A 15,876-nucleotide genomic window follows, 5' to 3' on the forward strand; every position below is an offset into this window, starting at 1 on the left:
AAAGCCTTGAGAACAACATAAAAGACAACTCATGGTAAACAATAACTAACATCATATCAGTTCTTACAATAAGCGAAATACTCTTGAATTCTTTACTTCTCATTTAATCCTTATGACAACACTGTAAGGAAGGTACTATTATTAACCCCATCTTACAGATGAGGCAGACTGAGGCACGGAGAGGTTTAGCAACTTCCCTAAAATCCCATAACTGGTCATTGGTAGAGCCAGGATTTGAACCCAGGCAGCCTGCCCCCACAGCACATATTGAGCTGGTCAGCATGCTTCAGCATGAAAGCACGTGGAACGTGTAAACAACACCTCCAGCACTCCACAGAGAAAATCCATTCATTCTCACGGCGATGTCTAGATTGGCAAACTGACATCATACCTTCCAACACAGAAATCCGCAATTAACTCCTTTTCGTTTCACAGATCTCATTCTTACCTCTCTGAAGAACCAGCCCTACATTTTCCACTGGATCAGTTATGTATTACTCATTGCTAAACGTAACATTTCAGAATTGCCAACATCACACAATACCTCCATGCGAAGCTTCCTCAGCCTGCTCCCCATCTCAGCCTCTCTCTTGCCACTGTCTTTTTTTTCCAGCTTCCTGTTAATTAGGAGCAGCCTCCTTTCCCTCCATGAGTCACAGTCTCGAATTTGGTTCCAATGACTGTATTGCTCTGTCTTATTTTTAAAGCTCCTTTTTGTGGGGTTCCTAGATTACTGATCACACATTTCTACCTGCTCAGCTTCTTCTCCTTTGTTTTACTAAACACTGACTACTTGATCTTTAGGACTGAGTACATGTCCACTCCACAGATGCTGGTCAGGCATGCACTGTGTTTCTGCATGCAGTGATGACATCTCTGGTGAATACAAAGACTTCCTGACTCCCTGCCCCGGCCCTGGAAGAACCTAAAATATTTCTGGAGAGGTAAACTATCCATCTTTGGTAAAACTATGATCTTACCAAGTAATAAAAGCAACCTTAACCCTTTTAGGAGTTCCGAGAAGGAAAGCAAGAACTCTGAGGGCTGGAGGAAACCAGGAAGGCTTCCTGGAAGAGGTGAGGTTTGAACCATTCTTGAAGAATGGATAGGAATTGAATGAAGGAAATCTTACATGCAAAAGCATGGAGGGTGAAATTAGTAAGTTTTGAGTTGAGTGTCAGGAAAAATATTCCAGTTAGAGAAACATGGAAGGTAAGATTGGATGAGATCCTAAAAGGCTTAGGTGTCCGATTAAAAGACACTGGAATTGTATTCTCGAGGTTCCAAACTGCCTGTTCCTTACGCTTTCTGTGCTGATCTGCCACAGACCTCTCTTAAGGATATTCTGTACTTGCCCTCCCAGGAGGCCAAGAGAGGCTCCTCCTCATTCACCCAATCCCTGACCCAAGAGAGGTCTGTCCCTCCACTGAACACACACACACACACACACACACACACACACACACACACACACGCAGAGAGAGAGAGACAGAGAGAGACAGACAGAGAGAGAGAGAGAGAGAGAGAGAGAGAGAGAGACAGAGATCCGCAGTGGCAGACCAGATTCCTGTACTATGGTACTTCCTGACAGACAAATCCGACCGCCTTCGATCCCACCCCGGAGCCAAACCCAGTCTGCATAAATAGCTCAGCCAGTGCCTGAAACTGACTGCACCGCACTCCCGTCACATCTGTCTCCATCCTTCAGCATTCCCCAGACTCCCTTCAGAACTGGCTCTGGCAAGGTTTGGTCACTGGGAGGCCCCGGGGGAAGACTAGAAGAAAGAAAGAAAAGAGAAGTATTTTCCGTCTCCCTCTTGGCTCTAGCTGGCATTCGATGGCCGTGGCCGTGGCTCCTTTGCCACTGCAGCGTCCCCCCAGACAGCCCCTCCCTCTGAAGTCCCAGCTACCCCCAGGCGGGACTCACCATGGCGGAGTAGGTTCCGGGTTCCAGGGCTTGGGTGCCTCCAGTGTAAAGGTGGTAGGGGCTGCCTGCCCTGGGTTGCCTTCCATCCTCTACTTGTACCTATGCAACCAAATCTTTGTATTAATACTCCCTGCTTGAAATACCTAAAGCTGTTTCACAGCTGGATCCTGACTAATAGAGAAATCTACAAAGGTTTTTGAGCAGGGGAGTGGCAGGATCTTGGATTATTTTTTGAACGATTACTCTGGCTGCTGTAAAAACTGCTAGTAAAAGAGGAAGATGAGGAGAATTTTAAAGCACCCATAGGTGAGGCTCTTTCAGTAGTCTCAAGTCACAGGTGACGTGCCCGGGGCTCCAGGGGTGGCAATGAATAAGGAGTAAAATCGAGAGCGTTGAGCTCTATTTTGGAGACAGAAGCTAAGCAGTGTGGTGATAGATTGGATGTTGGATGTGAGGAAGAGGAAGAAAAGGAGAGAAGTGGTGATGAGTCCTCGAGATTTTTGGCTTAAGTCACTGGGTGTACAGCACAGAGATGGAAAGGCGAGGGAGGGGGCCGTTTGGCTGTCAATCAGCACATCAATCACCTCCTCCTTCAGGAAGCCCCTGGCAACCTTCCAACAGGAAGCAATTTCTCCCTCCTTTGTAACCACATAACACTGGAGACACACTATCATTATACAGTTACATGTCCATTTGACTTTCCCCTGCTAGACTGCCGTGTGTTCTAGCTCACTGTATCTCCAACTCTCTGACCTCCACAGCACCCACGGTTCTAGGACGCTGAGCCGCAGGGCAAAAGCACCGAGCTGGCAGCTTAGCAGAACAGACTCATCTCTAGGCAACAGACTGCAGGCTCAAGCCTCATACGACACAAAAGCAAAAGCATATGGCTTTCAGCAGCCACTCTGAGCCCTCACTACCAGGCCTTGATGTGCTTCCCTGACTCACGGATTAAACCCAGCACAGGCAGCTGCTGCTGACCTCCACGCCCAGAATCCTTCTCTGCCCAGCCCATGATGCCATCCTTTGTAGCAGGAAGGGCACACAGAGGCCCAACAAATATCTGTTGAACTGAATCAATCTGTCATGACCAAGCAGCAAAAACATCTCTCCTTTTAAAAGTTCCCTCGACTTCTTTCACTTTCCTAGCCTCTTATTTAAAAAACAAAAATAAAAAAGGTGTCTCCTCTCCTGTCCTGGGTGATCACGGAATTCAGCAGAAGCCCCTCCGAAGGTGGTCAGATTAGTAACAGTGGGAACCCTGGCACAGTCTCTGATCCTGTTACCGGGAAGGTGGCTTAAGCCCCCTACCACTTTGTTCATCTGAACGGCGGACGTCATAGCCCTGCCTAGGCTCAGCTGTGCTGTTACAAAAAGCAGTGATCACTCACACGGCAGGGAAGGCCTCGTGCTCTCAGGCAGGAAAGTCCTTCCCGGGAAATGGAAAACAAGCTGCTCGCCACATCCCAATGCACATTCGGCATCCTCTAAAATCATCTTTCTGTGGCTGCAGCCACTTCAGTCTCCTCCTTCGCCTCCTTCCGCTGCCTCTTCACTGATTTTCCAAATTGACATAAATCTCTGTGTCTTCACTTGAAGTATCTCTTAGGACCTATGCACATCCCTTGTTTCATTTCATTCCCTCCCTCAGCTCCTTCTGCTCTCAATCAACACTGATCTCGTCGGCAGCCCCAGTAACCAAGACTGGCAAGGGCCACCCTGGGTGAAACACTGGGCCAGACATGGCTGGTAGAAACGAGAGGCCTGTCCTGCTGGAACTCAGGGTCCAACCGAGGACACAGGACCAAAAGGAAAACACACACAGACACAGGCCACGACTCGGGACCTCCCTGCGACACATGCATGCATGAAATTTCTGCTGTGGTACTGTTCACCACTCTGTAGGAAGCCAACCTCCTTTTATTCTGCTTCCATGGGCTCATGGTACAGTCCATCCTCATTAAGAGCAGACTCCGTACTTGTGAATTAGCCGACTCACTACAATTGATTTGTAACCCCAAGACCGACACTCACAGCTCATCTGTAGACATGTGCAGGGTGGCAAAATATTAAAGTCACCCAACGCGCTCATTCCCAGTTGAATTCAGACAGGTAACACGATGTACCCATTTCAGTACTCATGCTGTACACAAGGGTCCCTTTTGTGGTCTATTTAGTGCCATGATGTTCGCATTTTTGCGCTTTCTGTCGGTGACGGTGCTGTTAAAACGGCCCCAAACATGACACTCAGTGTTGTCTCGTGTTCCTATGCACAAGAAAGCCACCATGTACCTCACAGAGAAATTCTATGTGTTAAGTAAGCTTGGTTCAGGTATGAGTTACAGGCCTGTTGGCTGTGAGTTCGATGCTAATGAATCAACAGTGAATGTTAAAGAAGACATCTCCAAACAAAAACACATAAAACCAGCTGATGGATTGATCATTTGATGGAAGTGCTGTAAGCAGAGGCTCACAGAAACCTAACCCTACGCCGCCATGTACCGCAAAACAATGCTTCATCGGCGTCAGACAGCATATACGATGATGCTCCCATGAGATCATAGTGATCACGCTTTTATTGTACCTTTTCTATGCTTACATACGTTTATTAGACACACAAATACTTACCATTGTGTTCCAGGGCCTACAGGATTCAGTACAGTAGCGTGTCACACAGGTCTGTAGCCTAGGAGCCACAGGCTCTACCACACAGCCTGAGTGTGTCACAGGCTCTCTCATTGACGTCTGTGTACCTGTGATGTTTGCACGATGACAGACTCACCCGGCGATGCCTTTCTCAGGATGTATCCCTGTCATTAAGCAACACGGAACTGTGTTTCCTATCTGTCTAGGCGCAATGGCTCGGCACTGCCTAACTGAGGGTTCAGAGCGACCTTCTGGAACGTTACCTCAGATAAGGAGCATTGAAACTGGAGCTCTGCAGTCTCCCACGGTTCTCCTAGGCTGTGTCAAAGAAGTGGAATGTCTAGAACGATGTTCCAGCAATGGCTGCACTCCGGCTGCTCTGTACGCCCACTGCTGGGTGCTCCACTCTCTAGGGAGAAAAGAACACCTATTGGCCAAGGTGACCACAGGGCTTGAGACCTTATCCTCCAAGAAACCGTTGAAGGAACTCTTAGCTATCATCAAACACCAGTGGGTGTTCACGTGAAGGAGGGATGATCAGCCTTGCTTTATAGGGTCCCCAGGGGGAAGGTTGGGACCCAGGAGTGAATACTACAAAGGGCAGATTTTAGCTCAACCTAGGGGCGTGTGTTGTAATAGTTAGAAGGTCCCGAGGTCAGGAGGGCAGCCTCATATGGTAATGAAATCCACAGAGCTGCAAGTGACAACCACCAGAAAGGGACACAAAAAATGTGAGCACGGACTAAATTACATTTGAAAGTCTGTTATTCTACGAAAATACGTTCCCCAAGTGGGAACCAAGACTCTGCCAGGGCAGGATCCCTGTTCCAACACTAAAATTACCACGTCTCCAGTCTCTGTGTACTCTGAAAATGGGGCGACACCATCTGCACTTCCAGTTAGAGGTAGCCCGAGGCACTGTGTAGGGGGCTTCCTGCTGCTGCACAAAAGACTCTCCCGCAGGGACAGAGCTTCACACACCTTTACTCCTGTGGCTCAGGGGAGCTGGAGGAGAGGCAGATCATCTATTACCCTCAAATCCATTCAGAGCAATTGCTATAAGGGCATTTCCTTTTATGCCTCAAGCTGAGCCTAAAACATAAGCACGGAAATAGGTCTTTTTAAAATCATTTTAAAACTAGAAGCCTTGGTGGAAAGTAATTTGACTGTCCAGAGAAAATACAGGAATGGAAAGCAAGCTCCCTGTCACTGTGAAGCACTCAAAGGAACAGTCTAAGTGTTCAGGGTGGTGACAGGTGCCATGGGATGACACCCTGCCTTTCTGTAGGAAAACCGACACCTCCCTCCACCTCACCCCGTTCACAGCATGGAAACATCCACTAGGCTAGGCAAACGAGGCTCTGGAAGGGCTCCAGAGGCCACGCAGCTTGGCTTCTGGTGGACAGATGTCCCTGTGCACTCTCAGAGGGCTGGGGCACACACACCATGCGCAGCCCATCTGCAACACTGGTATCGGCATCCTTGGACTTTCTACTCATCAGCCCAAGAAGGAAAACAGGAATCAATCAATCTAACAAAAGTTCTTCAATGATCTCAGGCTATGTGGCCTGCCCTGGGGCAAAAACAAACGCCCAGGAACGGTCCCCACTCAGAGCATGTGAAGACTCATTGAGAAGAAATGGGAACACACAGTTACCCAATTAACCAAGAGAGTCAATCAGTACAGGAGGCTCCAGGGTTAGGGGAAGGCTTAAGAGTTGCAGAAAGGCCTACATGGGGGTGCAGGAGGAATTGGATTGTATTCTGGATACGATAAGCAGACTATACTGATTTGCACTGTCCATTATGCTGGCTACTAGTCACATGGAGCTATTTACATTTCAATAAAATAACATTTAAAACTCAGTTCCTCAGTTACACTAGTCACAATTCAAGTGTGCAATCAATAGTTTCCATGGCTAGCTGCTGCCATGTTGGCCAGAGACCAGTTTCCATCACTGCAGAAAGTTTTATTGGACAGCTCTGATCCTGATTCTCCTCACTCCCTTCGGTGTCCTTCAGATGACCTAGAATGAACCTCAAACTCCTCATTGCGGTTCAGACAGCTCTTGGGGATCAGCCCTTGCCTTGCTCTCAGGACTCGTTTTTGACATTCTGACCTTAAACATGATGTGCGCCAGCCACATTGAGTGAGCTTCTTCCTGACCTTCCACAAGTTGCTCCCTTCAGCAGCTAGCTGGAACACTTCCTCTACCTCTTCTGTTGCCAGACTAACTTCTTCGCATCACCAGTGCATCCTTTCCCTGGGGTCCTTCCTGACCCCTTGACTAAGATGAGGTCTCTTGCTTTGCATTCTCAGAGAAGTCTGTACTTTCACCATCATAGCCCCACTATCAGTTGTTCACTGATGTATCCCAAGTGCCCCGACCACTGCCTGGCTCATAGTAAGCTCTCCATAATGATTTATGAATGAAAGAATGAATGAACGAATAACACTTTGTTAGAATTTCTTGGCCGGGCACGGTGGCTCATGCCTATAATCCCAGCACTTTGGGAGGCCGAGGCGGGTGGATCACGAGGTCAAGAGATAGAGACCATCCTGGTCAACATGGTGAAACCCCGTCTCTACTCAAAATACAAAAAATTGGCTGGGTATGGTGGCGCGTGCCTGTAATCCCAGCTACTCAGGAGGCTGAGGCAGGAGAATTACCTGAACCCAGGAGGCGGAGGTTGCGGTGAGCCGAGATCGTGCCATTGCACTCCAGCCTGGGCAACAAGAGCGAAACTCCATCTCAAAAAAAAAAAAAAAAAAAAAAAAAAAAAAAAAAAAAAAGAATTTCTTGTGTCATTGGTTGTCAACCATCATAGTTTGCAAATTACATGAGAACAAAAATCTTATTTACCTCATTCACTACTTTACCTCCACTCTCTTCAGTAGATATATGGTAGATGATCAAAATTATGAGAAATAGTAGGAAAATAAATGAAGGAAGGGAGGAAGAGAGGGCAGAAGAGAAGAAAGGAAGGTAAAAGATGAAGAAAGGAACAAAGGAAGGAAAGAAAGGAGAGACAGAGGGAGGGAGGGAGGAAGGGTAAGAGAGGAGAGGAGGAGAGAGGAAGGAAAGAGAGGAAGCCACTCCCTTCAGCAGCTAGCTGGAACACTTCCCCTGCCCCTTTTCTTTTGATGGAGTCCTGTAATCCCAGCACTTTGGGAGGCTGAGGCAGGTGGATCACGAGGTCAAGAGATCGAGACCATCCTGGTCAACATGGTGAAACCCCGTCTCTACTAAAAATACAAAAAATTAGCTGGGCATGGTGGTGCGTGCCTGTAATCCCAGCTACTCAGGAGGCTGAGGCGGGAGAATTGCCTGAACCCAGGAGGCGGAGGTTGCGGTGAGCCGAGATCGCGCCATTGCACTCCAGCCTGGGTAACAAGAGCGAAACTCCGTCTCAAAAAAAAAAAAAAAGTAAGAAAAACAAAAGGAAGGAAGGGGTAGATGCACAAATGCTGGATTCAAAGTCTCTGCCTTAGGAAACAGGAAAAACACTAGTAATTAAGTAACAGAATAGCTGGAGAGTTCATGGTAGCAAGCCATGTAGCTTTGACTATTTACAATGCTAGAATAATAATCTCCCCATCACCAACTCAAGGATGGGCTTATAAAGCTTCCTTGAATATCCCATCCCTGTCACCTCCACTTCCCAACCCAGTGTAAATTAAGCTCTTTATTGCAATTAGCAGCTTAACACAGGCATCACCTGTCTTGCTGTAATGTGATATTGCATCGGAGGCATTCATAATCATAACCCAATGGGAAAGACATGAACCAAATCACTGGCTGTTTTTCAACAGCTTTATACGAAATGCTTTTCATTCTTTACACTTGCTAGCTATCTCCGAGGAAGTCAAGGCAATTTACAAACTTTTAATTCTCATGACACCCTGGCAACGTAGGAGGTAAGAGTCTAGAATTTATAGATAAAGGGAGAAGAACCATGCAACAGGATTAAGTGTCTTTCTCTGCTCAGACAGGAGAGACTCACTCTGTCCCCAGATCCCACCCTTTGGAAGCTGAAGGGAAGGTAATTACAGTGATATTCCTAAAATCCATCTCAGCAGAGACATCAGGGCAAAAGCCAGACTGGAAAGGGTGAAGGTGAGTGAATGGGAGACAGCCGTGATGGCAGGAATGGGCTTAATCGTTGGTAAAGAGGAAAGAGGGAGGAAAGCAGGAAAGATTTCTAAGGTTGAAGACAGAGGACAGAATGGAACACGGCAGGGTCTGGAAGGGGCTTGAATCAGGAACACTGGGAATGAGGATCTTCCCTTCCAAGACAGGAGGAGCAGTGCAAAGGATGCAGAGGGAGAGCAGATCTTTGAAAGGCACGTTTTAGAGAAAGAAGCAAAGCCAGAAATCACAACTTCAAAGGTGAGGAAGCCAATAACCAGAGAAGCAGTGTGACTTGACTGAGCCACACAGTGAGCTCTGATGGAGGGAACCAGACCCCCGAGTTCACTCTGCTCCCCTACATGGAAAAAGGAAGTAGTGCTTGCTTGGGGGGGCTCCATATTTTTCCCAAGAAAAAGGGGTGGAGAAAGATTGGGAGCGCAAGAGAGGCAAAAGAAGAATAGATTTTCCATCTTGGAATGACACTGGATCATTGGATTTGATATTAGATACTGGGTTTGTCTAGCCACATTGGTACCCAGCTGAAGACATGTATTATATGAATTTTTAGGCTAGATGAATCAGCAGGTAGCCCTCACTTTACATCACAGATACTGCATCTGGTGTCTTAAAACCGTACTGATTTCTCATGTACTTCACTCTGCAGTACAGCTAATCAGGAGATTCTGTTCCACCCAGTCACTCAGGAGCCAGACTCCTTGCATCTAAAGCTGTGCTGCCCGGTGTGGTAGCCCTTACCCACATGGCGCGGTTTAAATGAATTAAAATTAAATAAAGTCAAAAATTCCATTTTTCAGTCACATTCGCTCCATTTCCAGTGCTCAGTGAGCACATGATTACCAAAGTGGACAGCAGAGATGTGGTGAGCTGCATCACCGTGCGAAGTTCTGTCACGTAGTGCTGTTTTCCACCGGGTCTGGCATGCAGCCAGCAGGCGAATAAGGGAAAAGGTCTGGATGATGACGGAAGAGGTTTTGTGGATCAAGTCTGGAGATGCCGCACGTCACTGCTGCCCACACTCCACAGCCAGAGCTTGGTCACACATTCCTACCCCAGGTGCCTCCCTTAGTTGAGCTGTGTGCCCAGGAAGAGGAGGAAATGGATTTAGTGAGCATTGGCCAGTTTCTGCCACAGTATATTCTAGCAAATTCCTAAAATAAAAACCTAATTTCCCAACCGAATTCTGGAACAAAATCAGATAGATGATCCTAAAAGGAGAATATCTCCCCACGGACTGTTTTAAATTTCAAACAAGGAAGAGTTAAGACGGTGATCAGGCTGTTGCTCAGTCGGAGTTTTCTAAAGGCATTTGCCACACACAGACTTCCTTAATTCTAAGCACTCCCAGGCTCCGTTTACTACCTCTGCTTCCTTTCTGCCCCCACTCGCCTCATCATGTAGAGACACATGAATCAGCACTCACCAGGGAATCTTAGCTCCCTTCTTTCTGTGCACCTACCTGCCCGAAGGATGTACTTGACTTTGAATGAGTTCAATTCAACAGCCTTCACCGGACTGCAGTGTATGCCCGAGCTCCACGCAAGAGGGGCTGTGGGGAACAAAGGCGTGAAAGACGCAATACCCCCAAGGAAAGGTGGAAATAAGCCTAACACACTGGGCTGAGACAAATGCCTGAAAAGAGATACCAACAGGGAAGTGCAAAGGAATGAGAGATGAGGTCAGGGGAGGAAAGCAGGGAAAGAGCCCATTGAGGACGAAACATGACAACATGGACTGTGACCACCGTCTGATTTGATCAGGCTGGAATGTGAGGAGGAGGTTCCCAAAAGAGGAGGCAGCTGCCCTGGCCTCGCCTTCAGACAAGATGGCTGGCTGTGTGAATAGAGCCAGTCTCTGGAGAGGAGTCACTTCTCCAGCCTCCTCCCACCACCGAAGCCTTGGTCCCTTCAGCATGAGTCCCACTTTACAACACAGGAACCACCATTCCCCGCCCCGGACTACCAAGATAAGACCAGATCTGCTGGAGCAGAGCACCTGAGCAATGGGCTGAGCTAGAGGCTGGGCGAGGACACGGTCCCTAAAGGAAACATTGATTATGAAAGCACGCGGGAAGCTTTAAAGGACCACCCGAGTTTGAGAGAAGATTGTTATCGCTATTTGTGAAGGTATTTGTACAGAGCAGAGTGGAAAATAAGGTGGTTGGTCAAGGAGTAACATCAGGCTATCCCTAACTCACTTCCAGTTCTAAAATTTCAAGGCCCAGATGACTTAGTCATCAAGATTCCTGCTCTTTCTTCCTTAGATTCTTCCTCTCCACTGCCGTTACCCTAGCCCAAGTCACTGGATGCACCACCTGAACCACTCAACGAACGTCTTAGCCGATCTCGGCTTCCGCTCCTCCCCACTCCGCAAGCACTTGTTCGCCTGCAGCCAGAATGACCTTTCTAAAAACCCACCGATAACTTTCTATTGTCCTGACAATAAAATCTGAAGTCACCACAGCCTACCAGCCAAAGCCCGTCTTGTTCTTTAGGAGGCCAGTGTGGCCAGAGTTGGTAAGGGAGAGGAAGGCACCGGCTTCCTAGAACACTCTAGGTCTTTCTCCTCTCAAGGCCTCCGCAGTGACTGTTCCTCAGCCTGGAACACTCTTCCCCTTGATCTGCATATGGCTGGCTCAGCTCAAAGGTCACCATTTTGGATGACCTCTAATTGCCCTATCCCAAATAGCCCCCTCCCTAGTTACCGTTCCAGCTGGGAGCAGTCTCCAGGCTGCTCTTCCCTTGTTCCATTCTTTCTGGCCAGAGATCTCATCTGCTCTCCTGGCTTCTGCGCTCACCTCCATGCTCACATGCACATTTTTGTGGTAGCGTTCACCTCTCTGCAGCTGTAGTTCTGCATTCTCAGCTAGCTCCTGGGTGTTCTCACCTACCTGTTTCCTACATAAATTTGGGAAAATAGGATTCAGAATCTTTTACAAATCAGTTCTTCTTCCTTTCTTCTGCTGATCCTACTGCCACACTTCTAGTTTCATAACCTTACACCCTCACAGTTAGATGTAATTCCTTTTATATAATTAATAACTATTCTATAGTATTGTGCAGCATATAAAGAACTTTCATGTGTCATCTCACTAATCACTGAAGTTTCATTACTATGTTAACAGCTTTACTGAAGTAGAATTGAGTACAATATGAAATAATACCAAAATCAAGATAATGAACATATCCATTTTCCAAAAAAAACTAATTTGTATGTATCCTTCAGTAATTTTCCCCTTACCCCCCCTCCACTTCCTTATCACCTCCAAGCAATCATTGACATGCTTTCTGTCACTACATATTAGTATGAATTTCCTAGAATTTTGCATGAGTGGAATCATATATTACAAACTCATTTTTGCCTGGCTGCTTTCACTCAGCATACTTATTTTGAGATCCATTCCACGTTGTAGCTCATATCAACAGTCCGTCCCTTTTTACTGCTCCACAGTATTCCATTGTATTGATATACGCATTTGTTTATCCATGCTTCTGATAATGGATACATGGGTCATTTCCAGTTTTTTCCTATTATACGTACTTCTATGAATACTTGTGTATAAGAATTTATATGGACATATACTTTCTTCCGTTTTTTTGTTTTTTTTTTTTGATATTGAGGTTCACTCTTGTTTCCCAGGCTGGAGCGGAGTGCAGTGGTGCAATCTCGGCTCACTGCAACCTCCACCTTCTGGTTTCAAGCAATTCTCCTACCTCGGCCTCCCGAGTAGCTGGGATTACAGGTGCCTGCCATTACGCCTGGCTAATTTTTGTAATTTTAGTAGAGACAGGGTTTTTACCATGTTGGCCAAGCTGGTCTTGAAATCCTGACCTCGTGATCCACCCGCCTCACCTCCCAAAGTGCTGGGATTACAGGCATGAGCCACCCGCTCGGCCTATATGGACACATACTTTCATTACCTTTGGGTAAATTACTTGGAGTAAAATGGTTATATCATTTTGTAGGTATATGTTTAACTTTTTTGAAAACTGCTAAACTGTTTTCCAACATAATTCTACCATTTTATATTCCCATTATTAGTGTTTCAGAGTTCCAGTTCTTCCACATCCTACCACTTCATACCATTGGTATTTTTAATTTTAGCTATCTTAATAGATATGTAGTGGTCCCTTGTTAAGGTTTTAATTTACATTTCTCTAACAACTAACAAAATTGAGCATATTTTAATGTGTTTATTTCCACTTGTTTGAATTCAGTTTGATGAAATTTTGTTTCAGCAAACAAATTATTTTTGCAACTATGTCCATGAGGGATACTGATTTGCAGTTTTCTTTTTATACCTTTTATCTGGTTTTGAAGAAGGAAATTAAATAATAGCAATAAGAGTAAAACAAAACCTTACAATTTGTAGTTGCTGTATAATAAAGTAAATTTTGCTGTATTATGTGCTGTTCAATATAAAACCTAACCCCCAGCTCTGTTTAAAATTAACCAACTCCCTGTAAAACCTACCTTATCTATTCTCCCCACATTCTCAGCAAAGTTCCCAGGCATCTCAAGACTTCTCTTTTTCTTGCTGACCAGCTGCAAGGTCACAGGGCAAGATAACACCCAAACAATGTACAGTGCTTTCTCCAAATGCTATTTTTCAAATGTAACGTACATCACAAAACGTTACAAATTAACTGTTCTTTGTTCTGGCTTCTGTAAACCTGTTAGCTGCTACCTCATCCTGGGTATATAAAAAGTACCCCATTTTCTTTCTCCTTTGCTCAGCCTTGGGATGCTAATCCACTGAGCCAGTGGGGCCACCTTAATACAATCCTCCTATTTCACCCATTGGTCTCTCCGGTCTCCTGAATATTCTGGAACAGTTTTGCTACCAGTGTAATGCTGACCTCATAAAATGAGTTAAGAAGTATTCCTTCCTCTTTGATTTTTTAGATGCATTTGTGTATAATTGGTATTATTTATTTAAATGTTTAGTAGAATTCACCACGAAATTCTCTGGGTCTGGAATTCTCATCGTGAAAGGTTTTTAACAAAAAAAATTATTTTTCTAATAAATATGCAGCTATTCAGGTTATTTTTTCTTCTTAAGTTTTTGGCAGCTTGTGTCTTTCAAGGACTTTCTCAACTTGATCTAAGTTGTTGAATTATTGACACAAAGCTGTTCACAATACTTTTATTATCTTTTTAATATCTGTAAGATGTATAGTAATGTCACCTCTCTTAGGTAAGTACTCCTTATCTAAAATGCTTAGGACCAGAAGTATTTTGGATTTCAGATTTTTTTTTTTAAGATTCTGGAATATTTGCATTATGACTGCCAGTTGAGCATCCCTGACGCAAAAATCCTAAGTCCAAAATGTCTTAGTGATCATTTCCTTTGAGCATGACTTTCGGCATCATGTCAGTGCTCAAATTTTGTTGGATTTTGGAGCATTTCAGATTTTGAACTTTTGGATTGGGGTGTTCAACCTGTATTGGTAATTTGTGCCTTCTCTCGTTTGTTTTTTCCTGATCAGTCTGGCTACAGGTTAACCAATTTTATTGACTTTCTCAAAGAACCAGCTCTTGTTTTCATTGATTTTTCTCTACTTTTCTGTTGTCTATGTAATTGGTTTTAGCTTTGATCTTTATGATTTTCTTGTACCTAGTTTGGGTTTACTTTGCTCTTCTTTCTTTCATCTCTTAAGATGGAAGCTAAAGTCACCACTTTGAGATGTTTCTTCTCTTCCAAAATAGCCATTTAGTACTCTAAAGTTTGTATCTTTATTATTTACAGTACGTTTCTCATAGGCAGGATGCTGTTGGGTCTTGTTTCATCCAATCTGACAATATCTCTTTCAACTGCGGTATTTATTGAGATGGTTTTTCCTTTTTCTTCCTTCTTTTGGATAAACTGAATATTTTGTATTGTTCTATTTTATTTCCATTATTGGCTTATTAGCTATAAGTCTTTGCTATTTTAATGGTTGACTTAGGATTTATAGTATATATATTAAATATATATTTAAATATAGTGTGTGTATATATATTTACTATATATTTAAATATATATTTATATTTAAATAAGTGATATTATATATATTTATGCTAAATATATATATTTACCTTATGACAGTCTACCTTTAAATGACAGCATATCACTTCAGATATAAGAACCTTACGCTAGTACGTTTCCATTTCTCCCCTCCCAACTTTTGGTCCATTTCTGTTATGCCTTCGACTTTTACATATATTATAAACCACATACCACATTGTTACTGCTTTATTTAAATAGTATATTTTCTTTTAAAGAGATTTATATAAGAAAAAATCCTATCTATTTATTCACTTAGTAACCATTTGGGGTGTTCATCATTCCTTTTTATAGATCCAGAATTCCATTTGGTTTCTTATTCCTTCTGCCTGACAGACTTCCTTTAATATTTCTTATAGTGTGGTTCTGCTGGTAATGAATTCTTTCAGGTTCTCTATGACTAAAAGAGTTTTTATTTTTCTTCCATTTTTGAAAGCTATTTTCCCTGGACATAAATTCTAGGTTGACAGGGGTTTCATTCTCCTAGCACTTTAAAGATATTGCCACTGCCTTCTCATTTGTATTGATTCCAAAAGAAAGCTGTCATCCTTGTCTCTGTTCCTCTGTCCATAATGTGTGTTTTTCTCTGGCTGCTAAGATTTTCTCTTTATCATATACTTTGATCTAAATGTTTCTGTCCCCCTCAAATTCGTATGTTGACACCAAATCATGAATCTGCTATTAGGAGGTGAGGCCTTTAGGAGGACATTATATCATAAGGGTACAGCCGTCATGACAGTCATGATTTTCATGTCACACATTGGCCCTCTTACAAGAGAGATCCCAGAGAGCTAGCTAGCCCTTTCCATCATGTGAGGACAAACTGAAAAGGGCATTGTCTGTAAGCCAGAAAGTAGGGCTTCACCAGACACCAAATCTGCCTTGATCTCAGGTTTACGAGCCGACCAAATTGCAAGAAAAAAATGTTGCTTATAAGCTACCCAGTTTGTGGTATCTTATTAAGGCAGCTCAAACAGACTAAAACATGGTGGTTTTTATTTGATGAGCCTTGATTATGCACTTCAATTATGATGTGCCTTGGTTTTCTTTGGGTTTCTTTTGCTTGTGGTTTGTAAGCCTCTTGAATTTGTAAATTTATAGTTTTC

At 44.3% G+C, this 15,876-nt stretch overlaps 1 long non-coding RNA gene across 1 annotated transcript in view; it reads right to left on the reverse strand.

Moving 5' to 3' along the window:
- Positions 1 to 5,121: 5,121 nt before the first annotated feature.
- Positions 5,122 to 15,876, reverse strand: part of LOC141582145 (uncharacterized) — an 86,111-nt gene continuing 75,356 nt past the window's right edge. The window contains exon 3 of the long non-coding RNA XR_012514984.1: positions 5,122 to 5,665. This is a non-coding gene — a long non-coding RNA (uncharacterized LOC141582145). The remainder of the gene's footprint in view (positions 5,666 to 15,876) is intronic.

The sequence above is a fragment of the Saimiri boliviensis genome, chromosome 19 (genome assembly GCF_048565385.1).
Source record: "Saimiri boliviensis isolate mSaiBol1 chromosome 19, mSaiBol1.pri, whole genome shotgun sequence".
In the NCBI taxonomy this organism is placed as follows: Eukaryota; Metazoa; Chordata; class Mammalia; order Primates; family Cebidae; genus Saimiri; species Saimiri boliviensis.